The following is a 15,575-nucleotide window of genomic DNA, read 5'->3' as shown; positions in this document are numbered from 1 at the left end:
TTTTTTTTTTTTTTTTTTTTAGGAAGAGAAAGAGTGACAGCAGAATGGTGTTCACTTCAATAATGTCGTTAATATCTTAGGATTGCCTGTTTGCATTTTGTGTCTCTCATGCCCTCTTGATTATGTACAAATCATTAGAGAGATACTCGAAAATAGTCGCGGTAATTTCTTCTGGGTGCTTTCCTCTACAGATGTGCTCTTCTTTTCCGAACCCTTCCAAGCTTCCAGTTTATGTTCCCTACTTCTTTTTTCATGTATTTAATCAGTTTCACAGCGCTTCATAATGTTACCACTAGATATTTAAAGGTTGTGACAGGTTAGAGATATTTACGAACTATATTTTGATGGGATACTATCAGGGTTTCCTCTCTAAGGGCATTGACTTGAATTAATTGTCAGTAAAAGAGAGCTGCCATTCATTAAGCCAGGAGGAAATATCTCATAGATCTGCAATTTCGTTCGATCAACAAATCAGTATAGTGATCTGTAAATATAGTCAATGAACGCTCTGAGAATGCTGCCATTTTGATAAATCATTTGGTGTATTGATAACATAAGCGATTAATTATTATACCTTGAGGCACATCTGATGTTACTATTACATTAGCTGAGCATTCGCTGTCCAGTATAACACAGTGGGTTCTAAGAGTCAAAAATTCTTGAAAAAAGCGACATATTCCTGAAGATACTCATTATGATCATATCTTGATTATCAGTCGGCCACGTGATCGTTTCTACCGCCTCAACTAAATGATTGTTTTTCACATGAATACTTAACTTCACGCGAGTCATTTGCAGTGCAGTGACCTGAATGCCTTTAACTGACAGGAGACGGATTGTCGTGTTCACACAGCAGACCGAGTTGGAGTAGTTTGTTCTCTGAAAAACAAAGGGAGGGACGTTTTTCAGGTAGTTCTTCTGGGATGTAGTATGGGTGATTCTGTGAGTGTGTACCCGTAGCGGATATCCTCACATCTGTAATTTACTTTAGCGTTTGCTGTTGAATAAATTCGTCGTTGAATACATCACCGTGCACATTTGCACCAACTTTCTCATAAAGTAGTTCATTCTTGCCTATATTATATTAATTTTTAGATAATCCCTCCTTTGCAGTTTAAGGCATCGCTTTTCATCCAAAAGACATTTATACTTGCCTGAAAGTGCAGTAAGAAAGCCGGGAGATGGTCATTGCTATTTCAAACACGATGCTGCTTGTATCACATTCTTAACAAGGTTTCAGTTAAGTAGAACGCTTCTGTTTTGTCGAACCTCGTCGGTGGACTTGTTCTTCTTGCAAGAACCTTGCATATTGTACAGTTATTTTTCTGATACAGCTGTGCATGAACGCATTTTGTTTCTTTGGAACCTTGTCCAGACACCTGTTTTTTGTTAGTCACCTGCACTTGAGAATAGATGATGATAGTAACCCATACGAACTCGGCGTGAAGTTTCGAGTCGGCAGTGAATTATCAATATAATACGTTCTGCAAAGAGATTCCTCGTTTTAAAAGCAATTGATAGTGTAATGATAGACGTATCGCCGAAGAAGTGAGTTACGTTTCTCGTTAGGTGGAACAAAATTCCAAAAATGGCGAAGTCTTTCTGCTTATCCTCCCTTTCCCCTTCTCTGCGTTTCTTAATACCGCACTACGCGTGCAGACTAAGACGATTCCTTCCCCATTGTCACGCCTGATCTCTACTTGTAGCTCAGCAAGTGTCCCGTCGTCAGAGACCCGGTGCCGATAGGATTTCAAAATAAAATCGACGTGGGGGGGGGGGCGCATTGGTGAATTCTCCATAAAAATACATAGCATTTGATTTTTTAGTATATAAACTACTAAATATTGCACTTCTGGAAATACTGACGCTATGTATGCTGTTAAAGACCCCATTTAACAGCTTACGTGTAATGAGGTTGGTGCCGAAGGCTTGGTCATTTCTCATGAACTTGACAAGCCTCTCTGTGGCTACTGACATTGACGTCAATCTGCACGTCTTTAGTAAACTCTCTTTTGTTTGTTTATAGAAGCTGTCACGCGCCAGCTGCTCTACACAGATTACGTTGATACACAAAGATACAGTCATGCATGGTTCCCGGAAAGGGAAAGGAAGGGAAACAAAAATTTCGAACACAAAGACGGCTGTCGGCTTACACAGAGCAACTCGACTGGCCACAAACAGGATGCATCTTGCCACATGTGATTGTCATACAGCTCATCAATGACAGGAGTATGCGTTTCACAGATCGCTACTGCCTCCATTTTTATGGTAACAGAGGCAGTTGTTGTATGAGTTTTCATCCTTTCATTCTTGGGAACGTTTCATTAAAGTCTCCAATGTATTCGTAATTTTTTGAAGAAGTCCTTAGTGCATTTCACGCCTGTACAAGGACCCCAGTTGTGCTGAAGAGCCACCTCGTTGTTAGTGACAGTTCTCTCTCTCTCTCTCTCTCTCTCTCTCTCTCTCTCTCTCTCTCTCTCTCTCTCTCTCTCTCTCTCTCTCTCTCTCTCTCTCTCTCTCTCCACACACACACACACACACACACACACACACACACACACACACACACACACACACACACACACACACACACCCGACTCGTGTCAGAATTTTGCGTTGCTCAAAAATGTAAATACATATTGCACATTAAACGTAAACATTAGCTGAACGCCGTACTGCCGCCTATACACTACCCTCAAACTCCATCTGAAATTCTTCATGTCCATATACATACGTGAGCAGTATGTATATGGACGTGGCCTTTCGGGCAAGGTACTGTTAGTTTTTAAATATTTTAGCGAAAACAAACAGATAAACGGTTATGATGTGCTGACTTTTATTCACTTGACATCTTGTGGCCGGCCAGTGTGACCGAGCGGTTGTAGGCGCTTCAGGCTGGAACCGCGTGACCGCTACGGTCGCAGGTTCGAATCCTGCCTCTGGCATGGATGTGTGTGATGTCCTTAGGTTAGTTAGGTTTAAGTAGTTCTAAGTTGTAGAGGACTGGTGAACTCAGATGTTAAGTCCCATAGTGCTCGGAGCAATTTGAACCATTTTTTGACACCTTGTGCGTGAAGCTCAGGGTAAAATGAACATGTATTTCTTTTTTTTTAAAAAAAAAGTTAAGACCTGAAGATGACAGCTAAGACTGTTCAAACTAGTTGTCTTCATTATTAGTATTTTGTGCGATCTGAATGGTTTTTAACAAACATAATCCAAAGAGCTCAACACTTAGTAAAGTTGTATAAATTGTTAGCAAGGGATAGACTAGCTTGGCGACTGCATCATACCGGTCTTCGGGCTGACGGCGGCGACGAAGACAACATTGCTTCGTATCGTTACGCAGAAGTAAAGCACACTTTTTGGTACTAATGATGACCTCCCTACTCAAAAGCATCCCGACCATGAAAGACGGAAGCGGCGGTGCGTTGCCATTGCTGAGGTGCCTTGGCAGCCCCCAGCTGTTAGGAGCTCTTGCCGGAGCTCGTTTGCACGCTACGTACCGCCCTCTGTCAGCACTCGCAGACCGTCGTTTGTTTGCTTGTCTGCCGGTCCGCCTTGCCACTGTCCGGCGACCTTCCAAGACGCTCAACACGTGTTCCAGCCGATACTTCTGTACTTCATTTCAGCAGGACGTGGGTCTGGTTCAGTAGTATAGAACGTCGGAAATGTTTATAACACAGATTTCTGAAACACGAGGCTAAGTAATCGGAAATTCAGAGTTTTTTTGTAGTACTAGGATCGGAAATTAGGCCCTTCTTGGTCAAGACTGGAATATATATTGGATGAGTCGCGTAAGACGTAACACCCCCATTATTCCGGCGGCGATTGCACGTATCGACAAGCGGTGTTCGGCGAATCATAGCCGACTATGGGGCACATACTTTGGTACATGCTCAATAATCAACGTTTATATTGACCGAGATAATGAGGCAAGTACATGTTTTTTTAGATGGGACGCTATACTTTTTTTACCATCATTCGAACGCTCTGGAAAAGACGCCTATAGTAATGTAACGCATGTTGGTATATAAGATTCAAACTTCGCTTAAAAGACACTGGGAAATATTGTACGATTGAAGGTCTAGGCGGTCGGAAGCGGCTGCAGATTGTAAACACCCCTCGCGCGATCCGCAGGCCGAGTTGCCGTGTTCAATGCAGCATGCACGGCCTACTCTACGGAGGTAAATCCTCATCCGCCCTCTTTTAAGCAAAGTTTGAATCACAATAGCCACATGCGTTACATCACTATACGCGTGTTTTCCAGAGCATTCGAATGATGGTAAAAAAAGTATAGCGTCCCATTTAAAAAAAACATGTACTTGCCTCATTATCTCGGTCAATATAAATGTTGATTATTGTGCATGTACCAACATATGTGCCCCATAGTCCGCTATGATTCGCCAAAAACCACATGCCGATACGTGCCATCGCCCCCGGAATAAGTTGTGTGTTACGTCTTAAGCGACTCGCCCTATATATTGCGATTGAGTCAATACCCGAACCGGCCGGTGTGGCCAAGCAGTTCTAGGCACTACAGTCAGGAACTGCGCGACCGCTACGGTCGCAAGTTCGAATCCTGCCTCGGGCATGGATGTGTGTGCTGTCCTTAGGTTAGTTAGGTTTAAGTAGTTCTAAGTTCTAGGGGACTGATGACCTCAGAAGTTAAGTCCCATAGTGTTCTGATCCATTTGAACTATTTGAATCAATACCCGAAATTGGAATAAAAGCTAAAGATAGAATCATACGACATAAATAGCCGCGTTCACGCTTTTAATCAGTTAAAACTCTCATGTATCTAGAAAAGATCCCATAAATGTAACAGTAGGGAAGACAGACGGATGTCGGGCTTTGATTTATCGGAAGATCAAACCCACGTAAGAGGTTGTTTTCAAAACACTATCGACCACTTCCTAAGTATTGTTCGTTGGACTGGAACACGTAGGAAGATACATATATAAGAGAGAGAGAGAGAGAGAGAATCAAAGAAGAGCCGCAAAATTAAAATTACTGACGGGCCCCTTCACTGAGCGCGTGTGCGAAATCGAATGGCTTGAGTTCTTCAATGGAAAATACTAAAAGAAAGCTGTTGTGCATTATGGAAAGTTGTACAGTCAAAGTTATGAGAACGCACAATTCAGTACAAGTTCTCCTTAACTTCTACAACAAATCTTGCATCACGTAAAAGTTTGAGTTATTCAGTGGGAGCAGACATTGTCAATGCGCCTTTGGACTAACCGAAAAACCACCACCCTCACACGTAAGTCGAAAATGCCAGTTGCGACCCCCCCCCCCCCTCTCTCTCTCTCTCTCTCACTCTCACTCTCTCTCTCTCTCTCCCTCCCCCTCCCCCTCTCCCTCCCCCTCCCCCTCCCCCTCCCCCTCCCCGTCCCCCTCCCCCCCTCTCCCTTCTTTCTCTCTCTAGCAATTTCAGAATTCTAAGACTTCAAAGTTCACGAATGTATTTATGCCAATTTACTGTACTGAATAGGATCTTAGCCTCGACATTAGTGCCTTAGGAAACTTTTGAATAAAAAAGTTTTTTACTTAGAGAAACAGTGAACTGTTTTTACCAAATGAAACAAATTTTTCAGCATTGATACAGACGTTGGCTACCACTCCTGCTGCCGCCCTTATGATATCAGTTTTTGCTGCACTCCATAGGAGACCCTCACTGTGTTTCTTATTAATTCGCGAAGAATTCTCTCGTATTGCAGACCTCGGGTTTTTTCAGCCACGCTACATAAATTTGCTCTCTGTAGCTCTCTCTCTTCTAGTCTTTCGAAACCAGTTATAAAATTTAAAACTATAATGCCTTTCTTTAGCAATGCCACTCATTTCGACAAATTTCCCAAACGTAGTGATAAAAGTGATGTCAACGAATGACTTGAATTACAACGAAAAAATTAATAAATTACCAGTCCAAAGAGCTAGTAAAGCAAGTTACAAAATACATTACCTTCACATCAAACGAAAGGACATAGCTTTTTCTGGCGCTTGCACTGCGCGGTAGTCTACCTGCTAGGGGAGCGTGCAAGTGTGGAAAGATTAGTCACAACGAACAATTGTGTATCAGCGCTAATGGTAATAATACAGAAAATTTACTGAATGAGATTTTCACTCTGCAGCGGAGTGTGCGCTGATATGAAACTTCCTGGCAGATTAAAACTGTGTGCCCGACCGAGACTCGAACTCGGGACCTTTGCCTTTCGCGGGCAAGTGCTCTACCATCTGAGCTACCGAAGCACGACTCACGCCCGTTACTCACAGCTTTACTTCTGCCAGTATACGTCTCCTACCTTCCAAACTTTACAGAAGCTCTCCTGCGAAACATGCAGAACTAGCACTCCCGAAAGAAAGGATATTGCGGAGACATGGCTTAGCCACAGGCTGTGCTCAGCTCAGATGGTAGAGCACTTGCCCGCGAAAGGCAAAGGTCCCGAGTTCGAGTCTCGGTCGGGCACACAGTTTTAATCTGCCAGGAAGTTTCAGAAAATTTACTTATCACCTGGAAACATTTTGATGTCATTTATCTATTAGCCTTTAAAAAAAAGAAATGAAATTAGTAGTTCATGGTGACGTCCGGATGCCAACAGAAACATTACCTGAAATGGTTTTATCCCCCTCTCAGTACTAAACAAATGCGATGTCCGCACTACCTTTGATTCATGGTATTGGAGTCATCGGAGTCTTTCTTAATTTAAATATAACGGGCAGAATTTAAATCTGTTCATAGATAAGTTTGCTGATGGTATCCTGTTTTGTGCCTCGATGCAGTGCGGAAAACCGTCCTTAGGCCCTGTAGATCATCTCTTAACCTTATAAGCGTATTTTTGCGTTTCTTCTCTTTCCTGAGATTCAAGAATCGCTAGCGATAGCGATGAATTTCTGGGGAAGATACCAGTTGTAGTCTTGCGTAGAAATAAAAAGTAAATTTCCTGGATACTCGTGGAAGGGTGTTTTTTTAAAGAATACCTCGCTGTTCGACTTTATATTACTGTATTTTTCTTCTGTACAATCTAGATTTCGGCTTTTACGCCATTATCGAGTAAAATGTTCTTTGACCATGTCTGCTATTATCAGTCCCAGCCAGACATTTCGTGTCAATAGTCTAAGAATATTGTACCAGGCAATGGCCTAAAAGCCGAAATTTAGAGTATACAGAAGAAAAATACAGTGATATACAGTCAAGTTGTGGTGTATTGTTTCAAAAAATGATATATGAAAGTGAGTTAGCACCATCGAAAACTTTTTATTTATGGAAGTATTTTAAATACAGCTTACAAGTTTAAAAGGGAACACCAGTATATGGAGCAACAGGAAATGATTTTGTAATGTCGGACTTTTCATAAGACAGGAACAGCGTCAAAGATTTATGCTTTAAATATTGTCTACTGCAGAATTGAAACTTGCTAAATGGTTTCATTTACAGGTTTCGTGATTAGCTCCATCTTTCTAGGGCTGTTGCAGCCCTTATGGCTGTTACAAATCGATTGTTTCAGCGTGGTGATACTCGATGAGATTCTTTCCTAGCAGGTGCTATGCATAAGGATCATAGTTCCCGATACAGATTACTTTGTTACTATTTTTTTTACACATGCATATGATCCACAGGACGGAATTAATATTTTCCACGCTGCGTCGAGGCCACAGAACTAGACTCTATCAGTAAATTACACTATACACACATTATACTTCAACTAAGAAAAATTCCTACGACACAATGAATCAGTGGGCAATGCGAACATTACATTTCTTTAGTATTGAGGGTGATAAAAGCATTTGATTCAATGTTTTCCATAAAGCACGGGGCAGACGATGCGAATTCGAGCGACAGCGTTAAGATAATTAGTGGATAGTTGCTTAATGAAAAGCTTTACTATCTTTTCCATGATTTGACGAAATTTTGGAAAATGTTTTACTGACCTTCTAGATCATAGAGGACATCATAAACAATTGTTGCGTGCTATTGGAGCTGCTTCTGGGACTTCGACAACAGAAACTTAAATATAGAGCTGTTTTAACTATGAATTGTTTACCAAGCTGTAACACCCCACGACTTGTTAGAAAAGATATAAGAAAACGACTAGATCGGAATGATCTGTCATTCATGTAGGAATATTTGGACAGATAATGTGTTCTGGGTGTTGCACATGGTTCATAGCTACCACGAGTTCAGTAACAAGGTATTTCCTCCGGAGAGCTTTAGATATCCAGGTAGTAGCGGAAAGGTGGACCAGAGTTTCAGGGCGCCAACTCACACTTGGAAGAAGGAAATTTCACATGGAACGATTGTTTTATTGTTAGAATTCACTTTCTACAACTCTATGCAATGCACTAATCATGAGAAATAAAAACAGGAACAGAACAATGCCGGCTTACCACATGAAATTCTTTCTTAGATTACATGTTAAAAATGTCCCCCGTTAGTCCTTAAATATGAAGCAACCCACCGTCGCGCTGGATCTCGGATGATCCGGTGTACCCCTGGAGTACTGCGTATCGTTTTGTAGGTTCCACAATATGGGCACAAGAACTTCCTGCTTCTGGCGCCGGGGTTAGTTACACAAGAGTTCTCAGACAATTGCCACAAACAAAAGACTAGATGGTTTGTTCCGGAGAACGTGGTGGCCAAGTAATAAATTCATTTCGTCTTATCCTTCCGCCACAAAGGCTTTTAGTTGGAAGTGGAACTCGTTAACACAGAAATGAGGAGCAGCTCCATTGTCTATGAAATAATGTTTCATCGCACTGGTAGAGGCGCTCTTTCAGCACAACAGATATTCTCTCAGATTTTTTTTTTAATTCGCCCTTTGTCTCTGAGGAAAAACATGAAGTCATGGCAGTCACCATCTTAACCAGATGCCATCAAGTGGATGTTGGAACACTTCATGTAAGAATGAGTTTCTATGTGGTAAGTTCGTTCCTGTCTTTATCAGTGATAAATGTGCTATGAAGAGCGGCAAAAATTATTTCTAACGTCCAAATAATGCGTTTACAGACTCGCGTCCATAAAATTTATTTTCTTATTTTGTTTGTGAGAAATGTGTCCTGAAAGTTTGACCTTATCTGTTCTTACTCTCTAGCTGCCAGGATGGCAGCGAAGGTCCGCCGTGACCGCCATGTTGTAGCATTGTGAGTAGGAAGTGAGAGATTACGGCAGTGTGTAACTTTAACCGAGAACATGTTAATATTTATTGGAGCTGTCAGTTAATAGGACCTGTTCCCTAGTTTATCACAGATCATATGAACACATTTTACATCACATGACAAAGGTAGTAACTTTTCCCACTTACGGCAGTAATATAATAATAATAATAATAATAATAGTAGTAATAATAATAATAGAAAAACAGACGATGATTGAAAATAGAACTACCCAAAATGTACTTCCTTGCACATAATAAGAATGAAAAACACACAACTTAGTGAACTGAGTCTGCGTGTACTAGCAATAAAAAGTGTACTATTGCAATTAGAATAATGCAATATGAAAGACAAATGGAAACAAACTTAATACTGTAGACATCCGTAACTGTATTTAGAGATATCTGAAAGTATATCTTCAAATGCTTGGCTCTTCGACAAACTTTCGCAAACGTACTTAGTTGCCGGCCGCTGAGGCCAAACGGTTCTAGGCGCTACAGTCTGGAACCGCGCTGCTGCTACGGTCGCAGGTTCGAATCCTGCCTCGGACATGGATGTGTGTGATGTCCTTAGGTTAGTTAGGTTTAAGTAGTTCTAAGTCTAGAGGACTGATGACCTCAGATGTTAAGTCCCATAGTGCTTAGAGCCATTTGAAACATTTTTTTGTCTTAGTTACTAGGTTTTTTAAATGCGTAGTGAAGTTTCACATCTATAGCTTAATACAAAGTGATCTGATACACCGTTCTCTCCACATCTGTTTGTATTCTGCTGATTTTATGCAGATAGAGGGGGCGCAATCTGTTTTCCATCATGAAATGCACCATGCTGCTACTTAGATTGATATACTGTTGTTTATTCCTTTTGCGAATGTTTAAAAGCAGTTCGCAAACATCATGGCCAGTGTCGTGATTGTCCAATTCCCTTTAATGGACTGTTTCTCCAGTACTTATATTGTATCTTATTCGTGGTCGCCAGTGATCTACCTCGTCTTGTCAGCGTTTCTTTCTTGTGCAAACAATAGAATGCAGATTTGTACTTCAGGATTTTAACAGAAAGGCAGATCCGTAAAATTAGTGACGGTGCCTACAATACAGAATACAGTCGAACGCTGAGCGAAATGCAGTTCTCGTGTGTTTGAGGAAGGTGGGATACAGCGACCACTGCAAGAGAAGTTGAATTTCCACGAAGCCATGGTTATTGATAGAAGCTTGCTGCATTCATGTTTTGAATTTATGTATTTATCACACTAAATACAAGAAAAAAATGTATGTATAATGAAAAGCACCCATATGGATTTTTCTGAAGCCTTACGTAGGACTACATTTCCCACACTAAGGGGATGAAATAACCAATGCGGGCACACATACTCCGAAAGTGCACAGTAACCGTCTTTCGGATGAAGTAGCGCCACCAGTTTGGCGTCTTGCTTTAAGTGCAAATGCCTCTCTGTTCTTGGACTGAATTGTCAATGGTAAGTGCGTTAAGCAGCATGAAATTGTTTTTCTTGTCCTGTTTTAAGGATGTCAAAAACCTCGTCTTGTTTGGCATTGTTAAAAGTTCCTTCAGCAATTGAGAAGGCTTCCAAAGACTAATGTTAGAGTGCTGTCTTTGCCTGCCTTCTCCGCCTCTTCGTTAAAACGATGCGAAACTTCGTTCCGCATTGCCAACTGGAATACTAATTTCCGTAGGTCGCTGACTGTAAATCTATGAAATCGCATTTCTATTTCAAAAACATAATCAAGGATTTTTTATTCTTAATTGAACACATTCGATAAACTTTCCCTGATCTTTTTACCACTTTCTGCACCTATATTTCTTCCTAGATCTCTTCTACTCAGCTTATTACGTGGAACATGAAATGGCTTTGCTGCTGCAGCAGAAGGCGTCTTATCAGTCTTTACCGCCTAAATCGAATTTTTTACTGCGTCAGAATTCTTCGTTTCTTTCTCTGCTTTCTGAACATATTTTCTAGGTATCTTCTTGCCCTAATGTCTGAAACAACATCAGGTGGCTGATGCAGACAGTATTAGGCCAGATATAGGAGGTAAGAGAACAGAGACGGTCTTAAGACTAGATTACTAAACCCTCGTAAAATCTGTGATTGCAGTTGGCATCTGTTCGCGGTTCCCACCAGTCTAGACACAGGAGCGACACGTGCTCTTAAGTACCTCATGGCAACATTGCTGTTAAAAGTGGCTGAATTACTTATAGCCTGACTCCAGCGGTTCGCTGGTATTCGTGCTCTTGTCGTAAATTTTTCGTATTTTTATTGATGGTGTACCTGCTTTCTAATAGCCGGCATATTTGTTTTATCGCTTAGCACCATACGTGAAATATCAAGCATCCACAGTTAGAAGAGTGTTAGTTTATATGACACTACCCTCTTTCATTGCTAATCTTGCCTTATGCTACTGAAATTAGCGCAATATGGATGGTGCTGAGTTTGATTTGGACGTTAACACAGTGCACGATTTGCTTGAAGACACTGATAAAGATACGGACAGTGGAGAATTTAATGAAGACAACAAAAATCTTAAGGGAGAAATGTATGCTCATGTTATCCTTCTAGCAGCTGAAGAGTGACGACGACATTTTGTAACCACTGCTGAAGAACAATATGTGCAGAACACCGATATAGGTCTTGCTTACATGGTAAGAGTAGTGTTTAAAGCAGAAGACTCTGCTCACGTTGCGTGTAAAATACTGTTAAACTTAAACTAATTGCAATAATTTGTAACTAGTACGTAACAATTTTACTTGAGCAGTAAAATTGTCATTACAGGATATAAAACGGGACGTTTTGTACATATTTTGTATGTAACTTACAATTGGTTATCTAATGATTGTAATTAACTTGTGCATAACATGTAAATTATGACTTCCTTTGAATAAAATTTGGAGTAGAAAAATTTACGATGGTTTGGTAGCAATGTAACAGATTCCCCCCATTAGCGTTGTAGGGTGAAGCAACATTAATTAAAAATCGTCACAAAAGGATAGATTGATTGATGGTAGCTTTGTGTTTATAAGGATGCAAGTCTTTATGGCGGCCAGAGTGGCCGTGCGGTTCTAGGTACTACAGTCTGGAGCCGAGCGACCGCTACGGGCACAGGTTCGAATCCTGCCTCGGGCATGGATGTAAGTGATGTCCTTAGGTTAGTTAGGTTTAATTAGTTCTAAGTTCTAGGCGATTGATGACCCCAGAAGTTAGGTCGCATAGTGCTCAGAGCCATTTGAGCCATTTAAGTCATTATGTGATACCATGTGTGATAGGTGGAAGTAGCTAACTCTTACTGGGGTAAACAGATTACAAATGATCTGTTGACGACTGGAGCGGATACTTTCAGCATTAATGTTACACATATAAAATTATCTGACCGGAAGAAACGTCATTGGTATGCCAAAAGTCGTTGTTTAATAGTTCATATTGTAAAAAAGTATCTCTCTACGTTTACGCGAGCTAAGAATGTAAATAACTTACCTCTGACGACTGAAAATCAGAAAAGTTTTTTGCTAAGAAATAAGGACACGAGCTTCCTCTGTCAAACTCACTGACAACAGCGGTGGTGATGTGTGTTAAAATTAATTTGAACTTTTCTCGACGGGCAGCAAGTGCCCATGGCGAAAAAATGGAATAGCCACTTTTTCAACCTGGCCCTTTACCCCACATTCCCCTATAACACCGCAGTCTCCTCTTCGCCATTAATCTCTACGTCTGATTCAACCAGTGGCAGCAAGTTAAGTCCTGAGAAAGTTGGTTCGGCGCCGACCTACCTCGGGTAGCCTTCTCGGAGAGTGCTGTAGTCGGCGGTGTTGGCGTCGGCGGTCACGACGGTGGCTGTCTCGTCGGCGGCTTCAGCGGGAGTGTAGAGTGCGTAGGGCGCGCGTCAGCGAGACGCGGCCGCGGCCGACCCCAGCCAGTCCAGCGGCCTGGGCGGCGCGGCCAGCCAGCCAGCCCGTCTGTCGCCTCCAGTGACCTTCCTTATCGCGCAACACACGCTGCCCGCACCCAGCCAGCCGGCGGTCGCCGACGCCCACAGGAAGCTGACGACGCTCGCTGGGGTGGTCCTCTGCCCCTGCTCTGTCATCTCCTAAACAGTTTTGCATCAACAACAGCATGCAGCTCTGGAGCTGCTTCCAGTGCTCCTATGTCTTAGGGTCAACTAAAGCCAGAGAATGGACGAATGAGCTTTTATGAGGGATACTCGGAAATTTTTAATTATCATCTCGGAAAACTCTTGTTGCGAGAGTGAAACATGGCGGTAGACTGGTGCTATGAAAAATAAGTCATGGACTGTTGTTGTGGTCTTCAGTCCTGAGACTGGTTTGATGCAGCTCTCCATGCTAATCTATCCTGTGCAAGCTTCTTAATCTCCCAATACCTAATGCAGCCTAGATCCTTCTGAATCTGCTTGGTGTATTCATCTCTTCGTCTCCCTCTACGATTTTTACCCTCCACGCTGCCCTCCAATACTAAATTGGTGACCCCTTGATGCCTCAGAACATGTCCTACCAACCGATCCCTTCTTCTGGTCAAGTTGTGCCACAAACTTCTCTTCTCCCCAACCCTGTTCAACACTTCCTCATTAGTTATGTGATCTACCCATCTAATATTCAGCATTCTTCTGTAGCACCACATTTCGAAAGCTTCTATTCTCTTCTTGTCCAAACTATTTATCGTCCACGTTTCACTTCCATACATGGCTACACTCCATACAAATACTTACAGAAATGACTTCCTGACACTTAAATCTATATTCGATGTTAACAAATGTCTCTTCTTCAGAAACGCTTTCCTTGCCATTGCCAGTCTACATTTTTGTTTCTTGTCCGTGAGTTTTAATACCTACTCCGAATTTTTCTTTTGTTTCCTTTACTGCTTGCTCAATATACAGATTGAATAACACCGGGGCAGAGACTACAACCGTGTATCACTCCCTTCCCAACCACTGCTTCCCTTTCAAGCCCCTCGACTCTTATAACTGCCATCTGGTTTCTGTACAAATTGTAAATAGCCTTTCGCTCCCTGTATTTTACCCCTGCCACCTTTAGAATTTGAAAGAGAGTATTCCAGTCAACATTGTCAAAAGCTTTCTCTAAGTCTACAAATTCTAGAAACGTAGGTTTGTCTTTCCTTAATCTAGCTTCTAAGATAAGTCGTAGGGTCAGTATTGCCTCACGTATTCCGATATTTATACGGAATCCAAACTGATCTTTCCCAAGGTCGGCTTCTACTAGTTTTTCCATTCGTCTGTAAAGAATTCGCTTTAGTATTTTGCAGCCGTGACTTATTAAACTGATGGTTCGGTAATTTTCACATCTGTCAACACCTGCTTTCTTTGAGATTGGAATTATTATATTCTTCTTGAAGTCTGAGGGTATTTCGCCTGTCTCATACATCTTGCTCACCAGATGGTAGAGTTTTGTCAGGACTGGCTCTCCCAAGGCCGTCAGTGGTACTAATGGAATGTTGTCTACTCCCGGGGCCTTGTTTCGACCCAGGTCTTTCAGTGCTATGGACTATGTTCATAGAATCACTGTCTTTATTCAGAATAGTCTCCCCCTGAATTAATGCGCTGCTGAAATCGTTTTAAAAGTGTTTTGATGAAAACCTGTAGTGCTTTTTAGAATTACATGTAGTAATGCAATAAGATTTACCTGGATGTCCTGAAGCGTCATAAGTGTCCTTTCATTGCCAACTTAAACTTGGGGAAATTGCCAAATCCGGCGAATACAAGATTCGTTTGCTGGCCAAAAACTCACGCCCTCTCTTCTTTTCGTGGGCTGGGACTTCGTTTTGGAGGAGCGATCAGGAATTTGCTTTTTGGTATTCAGATAGAATTCAAGGAATTCTCGTACATGAACTATGGAGGACTCATGAAGTTTGATGTTGCCTTGCCGCTCCACCGAAATTTTCCGACGAGTGTCAGAAACGTACTGCTGTATTCGCGGCTAGGACACCTGCTGTAGCGATGCTTGTGCTTTGACCTTCTACACGGCTGTTGAAACGTCAAGGATCGTAACACCGCAGCTCGCCGCGAGGTTGCATGGTAGTCTGGAAGCAGTGCTAACAGAACTTGGCACAGCGTGCAGTTTCGGATCATCCGTACATATTCACCCTGCAGAGCGGATCTGTTTTATTCCAATGATGGATGACTTGACGGGGACCTTGCTTGTGTGCATTTTGGCTTTCTTAGGAGACGTTCTACGTCGAAAATTACTCATTTTGGGAATTCCTGGACGCAATACTTTCTTCATCCGAGAAATAGAGAAGTTAGCCCCTCAGGGGGCTCGTTACTCTTTGACGGGCTCGTGCTTGGCTACCACAAGGCCCCAGCCGTTCCAGCATCTTCTCTCTTCCATGCTGCATGTTTGGGATGTTTCTGGAAATGTGTTCTACGTACTCACTGGCCAATATCAGATGCGTC

The 15,575-nt window shown here is 42.1% G+C and overlaps 2 protein-coding genes across 10 annotated transcripts in view; one reads left to right on the top strand and one right to left on the bottom strand.

The window, feature by feature from the left end:
• Positions 1–13,071, bottom strand: part of LOC126356001 (uncharacterized) — a 241,695-nt gene extending 228,624 nt beyond the window's left edge. Inside the window, exon 1 of the mRNA XM_050006640.1 lies at positions 12,922–13,071. The gene's annotated coding sequence lies outside the window, so the exon portion shown is untranslated. The remainder of the gene's footprint in view (positions 1–12,921) is intronic.
• LOC126355996 (DNA ligase 3) overlaps positions 1–15,575 on the top strand; it is a 538,466-nt gene that overhangs the window by 261,454 nt on the left and 261,437 nt on the right. The gene's annotated exons all lie outside the window — the stretch shown is intronic.

The sequence above is a fragment of the Schistocerca gregaria genome, chromosome 3 (assembly GCF_023897955.1).
Source record: "Schistocerca gregaria isolate iqSchGreg1 chromosome 3, iqSchGreg1.2, whole genome shotgun sequence".
Taxonomy (NCBI): domain Eukaryota; kingdom Metazoa; phylum Arthropoda; class Insecta; order Orthoptera; family Acrididae; genus Schistocerca; species Schistocerca gregaria.
The sequence above is the reverse complement of the archived record's forward strand: the minus strand, read 5'-3'. Positions and strand labels throughout refer to the sequence as shown.